At 49.4% G+C, this 10,774-nt stretch overlaps 2 long non-coding RNA genes across 2 annotated transcripts; one reads left to right on the top strand and one right to left on the bottom strand.

Annotated features, from left to right (window-relative positions):
* Positions 1-1,366: 1,366 nt before the first annotated feature.
* Positions 1,367-5,344, bottom strand: LOC116665475. Its single transcript, XR_004322116.1, has 2 exons — positions 4,517-5,344; positions 1,367-2,024 (listed from the first exon to the last, which is right to left on the bottom strand). It is a non-coding gene; the product is annotated as an uncharacterized LOC116665475 (long non-coding RNA).
* A 376-nt stretch (positions 5,345-5,720) lies between these two features.
* On the top strand, positions 5,721-8,891 carry LOC116665474. Its single transcript, XR_004322115.1, has 3 exons — positions 5,721-5,959; positions 6,671-6,805; positions 7,775-8,891. It is a non-coding gene; the product is annotated as an uncharacterized LOC116665474 (long non-coding RNA).
* Positions 8,892-10,774: the final 1,883 nt, after the last annotated feature.

Genomic DNA, 10,774 nt, shown 5'->3' with positions numbered 1-10,774 from the left:
GGACACGATGTGCACCGGTCAGTCCCGCCTCCAGAGGGGGCTTTTCTGGAAGTGGCATGAGAGCCAGACAGCTCGACGTCACTGTCCTCCCATGCCTTACGCCCCAGGGGACCTGGCACCCACCAGGCATGTGGGGTGTCAGGAGGGTGGCAGCCTGTGTTTCTGCTTCTGTCTGCTCATCTACTTCCCTGTCACTGTGGGGTTGTGGTTGATACTCACAATTTTTTAAATGTCAATGCCATCCAGTGATGCTAATGTAACACCAGCATCTCAAAGGATGGAACTCTGCGGTGCGTCTCCTCAGAAACTGGGCTACATTTTCCCCCGAGAAACAAGAACAGTCAGTCCCAGGCCAGGGAGCCAGGAGGGTCTCAAGCCAGGCTCCTGGGAGTCAGAGGAAGTGTGGTTTGAAGATGCCCTGGTGTTGGCTCGACGGGTAGGAATGCAACTTTGACAAGACCGCCCTGGGAGGCGAGATCCAGATTACCTGACACGTCTTGGTTGCAATAGGAGCTGGCGAAAAAAATACACCCTGTTGAATGGATTATAGCTTCATGCTGCTTAAACACATAACAAACTATTGCGCATTCCTATTTTTAATTAAAAATAACATTCATTGCTTTCTCATTACTATAGCAATGCATAGTTGAGAAAATAAAGATAAGCAAAATTTCTTTAAAAACTTTGAAAGCGTCCATTATCTCATTGCACATAGCTGGATCCTGAGAATGCCTCATGTGCGTTTGTTTCCAAACCACTCTCCGCCGAGATATATTTATCCATTTTTCACACAGATAGACTCAGATTGTCATACGTCTTTGTACCTCCTTCTTCTTTTAATAATATGTCACAAACCAATTTCCATGCCATAAAAAAATTCTGGTAGACTATCATTTTAACAGTCAGTCATCTTGCAATTATTTAATGGTGATGCATTTTATTTCATTCTTTTTCTATTACAAGGTGATGTTTCTTCTTTAATTTCAATAAACTGCTGGTTATTTTTTCAAATACCTTTTTTGGTTTTGTGGATTCAGTACATGTGTTGGGTAACTGATGTGAGCTCGGCTCTGGGAAATGTGAGTGAACAGAACAGGAGGGGCTCACCCTATGGAATCGGAGTCTGAAGGAAGAGGCACACGTGAAGCGTCACCTGCGTTCCTGCTGTTTGAACGTAATTTCTAGGGCATTTTTGCATCCCTTTCCGGAGTATCACGTGTCTATGTTTACATATAAATATAAGCTGTTCATTATTTTTCTAATAAAATGAGATCGTCTATAGATCATTCTATATCGTAAACATTCTGCTTACTGTATTATTAATATGTTTCTCTATTGATAAGTAGAGAGTTAATGAGTCAAGAAATTTCCATGTTAAGTTTATTAATTTAATTATTACAAATTATTACAAAGCAATAAAATATGGATATAAAAATGTACTTAAGTAGACCATGATTAATGAACAGTAACCATGTTTCCTTTTTTGTATAAGACCTTCATAACCACTGCTTAGATCGATGTAAATGATTGAAAAACAAAAGTTACTCACTGCTTGATTTCAACATGTAGTATTTTTGTTTCTTAAACATTCACACTGATAACTGTTTTTTTCTATAAACAAATTCATGAAATCACTTTCATTTTATTTCTCAAGCTTTATACCATGACTCTTTATGGGTCCAAAGAACTGAAGTTCCAATGTTTCTTTTTTTTTTTTTTTGAGTTCCAGCTCCTTTTTGTTTGTTGTTTTTTTCCAGTATGTTTCTAGATGCCAGCTTCTATATAGGACCAAATGTCATCATCATTAAGAAGAGCTATCAATTTCGCCAGCAAATGGCACCTTTGGATCTGCCAGCTCCCCTGCTACAAAATGTGTTGCGGAACTGCCAGGTCTGGATGATAAAGTGGATGAGCTTATGCGTTGTCCAGATAATTCCAGAATAACTTCTTGGCAGTTTTTCCAGAATTACTAGATAACTGGCTTAATCCTCAACGTGTGTCTGGCTTTGGAAAGTGACATCAGGCTAGAAGATAAGAGATAATGACTTCATTAGGTTTATTGAATGTTTGAGTGACTTGAAAAGATGTCTGTAAAAGTGACCAACACAGTGCAACTGTTAACCACGGGTTAAAAACAGAGTGTTCAGCCAACCTCTTTCAACACAGCAGTAACCTAAATTGCTGTTTTCAAAAGCCAGTGCCTTTCCCTGCTAAACCCAATAGCTGTCACATGATTAATGTGCTAGTGTCTTATTAACTGCTCTGTTACAGAAGCTGTCCAATTCACAGCCACCCTCGCTGCGAGACCTTTTTGTAAAAACCTAGTGGGAATCACGCTGTTCTGACTGCGGGCTACTGCGCCTTCCTGCAAAACATCGTAAAGAGCAAAGAATTACTGTCTCCCGTAATCCAGGCCATAAATCACCCTAGTCTGGGGATGGAAAAAAATCACAGCACTTCCCACATTCATATTCAAAAGCCTATCTGTGTAACAGCATATTCCAGGAAATGGTGGAGGACCTGTGGGTACCCCTGTGTGTATGTGCGTGTGCGTGTGCATGTGAGTGTGTTTGCGCGCTGAGGGGGAGTGAGAGGAAAGGGAAGATATGGGGACGTGGAGGACAAAAGAAGCCTCGGCACCAGTTAAATAATTCCAGAGGCTTCGATATTATCATCTTTCCTTGCTGTAACAATATTTTAAGATTGTTAAAAATTGCCTCCTTATCTGTGGGGCGCTATCCCCCACTGCTTAACTTATCTGGGCTCAGCTGTTTGAGAAAAATGCAATGTGGCGTGACCTTGATTTCTTAGCACCTGACCTTAATATCTAATCGGCTGTATGTCTCAGTGAAGCCATCCAGAGATGTCACCCGGCCCCCTCTGGCATCCAGCGATTCAAAGGATGTTTACATCATCTCCCCTCTGAGAGACGCTTCAGCCCTTCTCAGCAGCCCCGCCCTTCCGATCTGTGTGCTGGCTCCTTCAGGGGTGACGGGGTCCTTTCAAATCTTGGATGCCTTTTCAGTTGAAAATAATTTGGATGCCTTGAGGTCAGTCGTAAAAAATGATCTGAGTTCATTCTGAGACTTCTGAAGGCATGACTCAATTTGGATATAGAAAAACATTAACCACTCATGGCTGCTGCCCTGTTTATAAAATGCAAACCTTTCCCCTCCTGAAACAGCCAGTTTGAAAGGCATACAATACAAAGTAGTGAATGCACACACTTGTGCACATGCACACACATTCACACATGTGCACACATACATGCACACACCCAGGCACACACACTCATGACCTCGAAATGGTAATTTTAAAGAAATTTTTTCAGAAACGTCCAAATGTGGCTTAGTGGTCCCACACTGAAGTGAAGTCTTAAGATTCTGGAATGATATAAAGAGATGCTGGGGTTCTTAAAGTACCATTATATTAAAAGTGGCATAAAAGTACCTGGATTTTTTTTCTCTCTTGGCAACTTTGGAGTCACATTTGCTTTGTTGACAAAGCAGTAGAGCCTCCCGCCAGCCAGGCAGGCTCGACCTGGGCCCTGGAAATCACATTGTTATCGCTCTGGTTCTGACACTGTCACCAAGAAGAAGTGTTCTGCCATTAGGACACCGCGGCCGCCCACAGCTCAGACCCAGGCAAGAAGCTGCCCTGATGAGTCTCTTTTCCTGTTACCGTTTGCATTAATTCACATCACACAGAACCCGCGTGGATTCTTTCTTGACGCTGCTCATTTCCTGCATAATAGATTGTCATGTTGCCTCTGAACTTGAGGGAGCATCTAAGGGCAGAGCCAAGGCCCCATCAGCCCCTCTCACCTGCTGGTCTCCCCCTGAAGCTGGGATTGGAGGGCTACACCTGTGTCTGTCCTAGTAAAGGGCTTTCTGGACCCGAGTCCCTCCTCCACCTTCAGGGCCGGTCCCCAGGCTGCACAGCTCTCTCCAGGCCTCTAAGGTCCGCTGTTGGCTCTGCGTCTCTAGTGCTGCCATGCTGCGGATGGGGAGACCCTGGGCTCCTGCAGCTGCACCGGCCTCCCCAGGGAGGGCATTCCCGGGGTGAGGCTTCTGGGAGCTGCAGGAGTCCCAGCCCCTGGCTGGGTGCTACTGCCCCGCCCACCGGGCTGCTTAGGCACCAACCGCCTGTGCTTTTCCTGATGCTCCTGTGGCTCCAGAAAGCTTTGCGCAGGTTTCTATCAGCCCCGAACTGGGTTTCCCCACACAACCTGCACGTCAGGCTCCACCGAGGTGGCCCTGGAGGCCACGTGGAATGCTGACCTGCCGCTCTGAGCACCCGAGGGCCAGCTGGGGGAGACAAACTCAGTGAGACCATTGCACTGAACACCTTGGCTTTACGGGAGTCTCTGGTTTCTTAAAACTGACGTAGCCTGTCTGCTCTCAGAGTCCAATCTTCACATTTCAACCCCAGTCAGTGCCCGTCGCCCACAAAAGGACCCTGATGCCTGTCCCCTGCTGGTTGTGTTGGGTGTCACTTTCCGAGAGTTTCCACTCACCTGCAGTTTGAGGCTTGTTTTTTCATTGAACTTGCCCTCCGTCCAGAATTTTTTTCCCAGGTTCCCACTCACACTTTCCCCTGGAAACCAGCGTCACCTCCCCAGTGATGGAGCCGAGACCCAGCTGGGCCGGAGGACTGTGTTCACACTGAAACTTTAGTCATGGAAGGTTTTTAATGGGCTTGGAGGCTGGTCTTCAAAACTCTTCTAAGGTATGACAGGGCTTCTGGATCTGAGGAGGGAGACAGGTCTGCCGCCCCCGCCAGGCCCCTCAGATGCTGCAGGCCAGCACCCTCTGCAGGGCCGCCAGCCCCTGAGGCCAGGCGGGGAGGCTCAGGCCCGATAACCCCGGATGGAGAGAGAAATGCGCTGCCCAAGTCCGGCGCTCACACACGGCAGCTCTCACCCGGGCAGAGACAACACACCCGGCAGAGCGTCCAAGTGTCCGCGAGCCTGGCAGCGCGCAGCAGGCGCCGGCACATTCGTCCAGAGGAACGGGACATGGAATCAAGTGGGACATGATCCAAGGGGAACCTTCCAAATAGATGCCGACTGCAAGGCCACAGGGGTCAAAGTGCAGGAGGAAGAGGGCCAGCTCACCGGAAGGGTGGGGCCAGGGCCCCCGTGGGAGCGAAGTCAGGCCCAGAGACGGCTGCCCCACGGGCCGGGCCACGGGGGAGGGTCCGAACTGAGCCTCGCATCCCGCAGGGCCACGTGGGCAGAGGCCTGTGGCTGCGCCGGGAGCTGGCTGTCCTGCTGGGACTTTGTGCTAACCTCCCACTCCGGCCGGTCACGGGGTGTCACATGCGCTATAATTAGATTTGGGAAATGCGTCCAGGGAGGAGGAAACAGTGTAATGAAGGTAACCTATCGGACGGCCGCCCTCGTCTTCTGGAAAGGAGCCCGAGGGCCCGGCACGCGGTTCGGCACGCCGCCCGCCCCCCGAGCTGGGAGCACTCCCGGGCCGCTGTGTCGGGCAGCCCCCTTCCCACACCAGAACCGGTCCGGCCAGGCTGTCCGCTGAGCGCGCGGGCTGCGCGTCCTGCCTCCGGACCGCGAGGAGCTTGCACGGGGAGCAAAGTCCATCACGACCTAGGCGGCGGGGGAGGGAAGGTCTCGTTAAGCAGTCAGACTGACAGGCGAGGAAGGGCTTCTGACGCTGACCCGACCAAGGCGAGCTTTGGCTACAGCAAGGCCCTCCCAAGTTTCAGAGTCTCAGTCGCCCAAGGACGTGCGTTCCACACCGGGAGGCTCGCTGGTAACCTCACTTCTGAGCGCAGGAAGAGGGGGAACTGAGTAGCCGGAGGTCAGCCTCGGCCTGCGCTCTGCCTCCCTGTGACTTGAGCCCCGGGCTTCAGCCCTTACGGGCGTTGTCTGGGTGCAAACCCCAGGTCCTCCTCACCTGAGCGGTGCTCTGCGGTCAGGTTACTTAATCGCTCCGTGGTAAGTAACTAAGCTGGTCCAGGCCTTTTCCCACTTCCCTGGCGAGGGCCCCATCTCGCTGACTCTGGGCTCAGCCATGGGGTGGGGTTGGCCAATGTCACAATAAGAAGAGTGACACAGCTGAGACTTAAGAAGCCCCGTCTCTCGCAGCCCTGTGTCCCTCCTGCCACCCGGCTGGAAGACGCAGACAAGGCCCGGTCCCCCTTGCCACCCGTCCGCCCAGGACAAGCGCAGGCTGCAGGAAACAGCTCAGCCAGAGCTGCCCGGCTGGGCCGCCGAGCCACGCTCAGCCGCTGGCCCCGGTTTGAAGCTGAACCCCCTTTGGGGAGGTTTGTGATACATTAACCAGTAACTGACACACCTCCCGGGCCTCAGTGTCTTCATTGATAAAATTGGGACCATGAAAGTAGTCACCACCCCCTCATCCACGGTTCCCATTTCTATGGTTTCAGTTACCAGTAGTCAATTGGGGTCCAAAAATACTAAACGAAAAATTCCAAAAATGAATAATTCGTAAGTTTTAAATTGTGCACCTTTCTGAGCAGCCTGATGAAATCCTGCGCCCTCAGCGCCATCCTGCCCAGGGTGTAAATTGTCCCTTTGTCCAGCGTGTCTGGTCTGTCAGTCACTTAGCCCTCATCAGATTGTCTGTCACGGTATCCCGGCATCTCAGTGCTGGTGTTGAAATAACCTTTATTTTACTTAATAAAGGCCCCAAAGTGTGCCAGAGGAGTAAGGCTGGCAATTCTGAGAGGCCAAAGAGAAGCCGTAAAGTGCCTCCTTTAAGGGAAAAGGTGAAAGTCCTCAGCAGCAATGTGGATGGACCTGGAGACCCTACTCAGTGAAGTAAGTCAGACAAAGACAAATGTCGTAAGATGTCATTTATATGTGGGATCTAGAATATGATAGAAATGAACTCATTTATAAAAGAGAAGCAGACTCACAGACGTAGAAAACAGACTTACGGTCACCAAAGGGCAGCGGGCGTGGAGGAGGGCTCCACTGGGAGCTGGGGTTAGCAGCTACACACTACTGCATATAAAGTAGACAGACAACAAGGTCTCACTGTAGAGCACAGGGAACCATATTCAATATCCTGTAATAAACCATAATGGAAAAGGGAAAAAAAGGAAAGGTGAAAGTTCTCAACTTCGTAAGGAAAGAAAAAAACATCATACGCTGAGGTTGCTAAGAACGATTTGTGGTAAGAATGGATCTTCTGTCCATGGAACTGTGAAGAAGGAAAAAGAAATCTGTGTTAGTTTCGCTGTCGCACCTCAAACTAAAGGTGACGACCACAGAGCATGGTAAGTGCTTAGTCAAGATGGAAAAAGTGTTAAAGTTGTACGATAAGATATCTTGAGAGAGACTATGTTTATATAACTTTTATTAACATATTGTTGACTGTTCTATTTTATTATTAGATCCAGCTGATCTGTTACTGCGCCTAATTTAGAAATTAAACCATCATAGGTATATCTGCAGAGAGAAGACATGGCGTATATGCAGTTCGGTACTGTCCACAGTCTTGGGGTCTTGGAAGGGGTCCGCCGGACAGGGGCCTTACCCTCAGAGTGTGGTTGTGACAATTAAGGGGGGTACAGCTTACCAGTGTCGGCTGTTACTGATAACATGCATTGCTTCTATTACTGGTTTAAAAAGAAAGAGTAACTACCTTTCTTCTAAATTTTCAACTTTTAAAAACAACGTACTGGTGCTCAAGAAATACCAGCTATAACATTTGAAAATTTTGTCAGGGTGAAGAAACGGCAGGGAGAACTTTTAACATCATTTCTTCCCTCCTCTCACCTCCAGCAACAGCAAAATGACCTACTGGCATCCGGGGTGAGCGCCTGGGGCAAGCTGTATACATCTCCAAAATGGAAGCTCAACTGTAGGAAAGTCTGATGTTCTTTTCTGGTGGGTCAGGTTACCCGAAATACAGACGCTCCTCCAACAAGCCACCGACCGTGGAGACCACCGGCAACTTGCTTCCGTCGCCCACTCCCCAGCCCTAGCAGGCTGGACGAACCGAACATTTATCTGGACGAGATGGTCCACAGACAAAGCCTGGAGAAGGAGCTGCTCTCTGGGCTAATGAACGAACAACACCACAGGGGCAGCTGAAGGGTCCCTAAAAACCAGGGAAGAGAAACGCTCCAGCCAAGGGGTGCTCATGTATTTATGCTCTGGGCCCTTGAGTGTAGGATGGGGACCACGCGCTGCCCCTCCGCTCAAGGCCCACAAGGCCTCCATTCTGTGTTCCAGACGACTCTGGGGACAGCAGGAAGGAGGAGGAGAGAAAGCGTGCTTCCCTTCAGGGCCTCCTGTGCGCCCTAGCGCGTCACAGGTTGTCAGGAGAGAGATCAGGGAGGTGGCGTTAGTACCGGCATCGGTGTGAGGCAGGGTTTGGCTCCAAGGTCAGGATTGTCTCTGCTCTTCCCTGCTAGTCAGAAAGACGAGCTAGAAAGAGCTGAGAGTAAGGGATGGGAGAAACAGCAGCGAACACGGGCCTCTGAACGTGGGCCTTTACTGCCTGTGGGCGGGCGGAGGCGATGGGGAGGGCGGGGAGGGGAAAGAGCTTGGACCAAAAGAGGCAGAAGACCCAGCTCAGTCCCGGGCCTTCCCCGAGAACCCCGAGGAAACAGAACCTAAACCAGGGCGACAAAGAACTGACACAGTTGTCGGGGTGGAGCTTAGGCTGTGGGGATTATCTTTTTGGTATTAAAAGAAGCTGATAAATTTCCACCCCCTTCCCCCCATGAGGATTATTACAAAAGCCATTGGTAAGACCTGCTATTTTACAGAAAAACAGGCTTTTGAACATGTTAGGCTAAATCTCCTGAGTGTGTGACTAGGGCTTCTGTCGGAATGACATTCTTTATTCATTCAGGAAGCATTTACTAAACACTTGCTAAGAATAGTGCACCACATGGGGGGGTGGGAGGGGGACGCCAGAAAAACTCCAAACCGTGCCTCCAAGGTCTTTGCAAGAGGGGAAGAGAGGAGCACAGAGCGAGCACCACTGAATACATAAGTCAGGAGAGCAGACCTGGGGCCTCTGAGAGGATGAGGAGGGAGGCGTGGGGCTTCCTGTGGGAGGTGGACCTGGGAAGGGCTGGGATGGAGCTGGGAGTCCCCGGCTGAGAACAAGATGTCCTGTTCCCGGGTCAGGTGGGGCCGGGCCACTAGAGTCTTACGTGACAGCTGAGTGGTGAGGCTTTATCGGGAAGCAGTGGGGAGAGGCTGACAGCCTCAGTATCACTCCACAGAGAAAGCCCCAGGTACCTGCCGGCGTGTCTGACCCCACTGCAGCACGCAGGTGAGAGGAATTAGGTTGAGGCACGACAAAGAGAACTGCCATTTGCATTGCTTTTCCTTGTTTCAGAATAAAAATCATTTTTAGAAAATCCAGTGCCCTGTCTCTTCAGAGTCCAGGTCATTTGGAATTAGAGGAGCTGGATTTAGCAAATAGAAACAGGATGCCAGTTAACTCCAAATTTCAGGTAGACAGTGAACACATTTTTAGTAGAAGTATGTCCCAAGTATTCACCAGAATATTCTGGGTTTTGTCTGGAAACACTGCATGGAAGGAGCAGGGAGGAACCAGGCATCATTCTAGGACTCATGGAACTAGCTTCCCATGAACAAAGGCACTGAGCACAGAGAGGCCATCAGGGCCAGGGTGGGCACACAGCAGCTGTGGGCCTAAAAATAATTTTATGCTCTTTTTCATACCCATCACATTTAGAGTGACCAGAAGCTTTCTACTTGAAGGACTGGAATACACTGTCAGAGCAAAGAATGTTTCTGTAATGGCAAGAAGCAATTATCTGACAAATGTTATGCATCTGATTTAAATCCAGTTATTTGTGTACATCATTTTCTAAAGGGAGAAACACACAGAAGGAAGGCTTTCTGAAGCGTCAGGATGCAAAGCCCTGGAGGAGGTTCCATGTAGTCGTTGGAAAGTCCTGGCAGCCCCCTGTCTGGAAGCTCCGGGGGAATCCTGGGTGCAGAAGGACAGAGCACACTTTCCTCTCCAGCCCAATTCTGAGGAGGGAGGCGGAAGCAGCGTCTTCTGACCCCGAAGCATCAGGGTTAGAGCAGCGCTTACTGCCGACTTCAGGCTGCAGCACTGAGACGGAAGATCGCAGACTGAGGAATTACCTTTCTCTTCCTCCTGGATAAAGCAGCTCTCTTCCTAAAGCCAAGAACCGTTACCGAATGAATGTGCACAATGGAGACAATCCAGGTAACACTGTGTGGCCCTAATAATTCTGACCGCTTTGTGCCACGTTTTGCAGTGGCCTCAATTAAACGGTAGAGAATCCATGTGACACGGCGCTCCTGAGAACAAGACGGAAGCTCTGCTGAGGACCCGTATTCCCCGGGGGGAACCTTGGGGCGCCCTCTTCTAGAAGCTAAGATCAGAAGGACACTTGGGTTCTGAACTAAGAACTGTTTCCTGGGTTTCAGTGTTTCAGGTGACACAGTAGCCAGTAACAGGGCTCAGAGAAACCAGAGGATCTGGATTAGATAAGAACATTCATTTATTAAGATGTAATCTACACAGTTAGAACCCTGTCAATATCGCAAACTGGAAATCCAGCAAAATTAAAAATGTCTCGTGAGATGTTATGTTTTCTAGTGAATAGCCTTGCTCAGTCACACTTGACAAAGTGGTATGCATCCGGACACGAGCCCAGAGGAATATTTTTAAATCAAGAAATTTTAAGAGAAAACCAGGTAATCCTAATAAAAATAAGATGCTTCCCTTTGGAAACAGTCTCTGATTTTATGGGGAGGGTTTGG

This window comes from Camelus ferus, chromosome 8 (assembly GCF_009834535.1).
Source record: "Camelus ferus isolate YT-003-E chromosome 8, BCGSAC_Cfer_1.0, whole genome shotgun sequence".
NCBI classification, from domain to species: Eukaryota; Metazoa; Chordata; class Mammalia; order Artiodactyla; family Camelidae; genus Camelus; species Camelus ferus.
The sequence above is the reverse complement of the archived record's forward strand: the minus strand, read 5'-3'. Positions and strand labels throughout refer to the sequence as shown.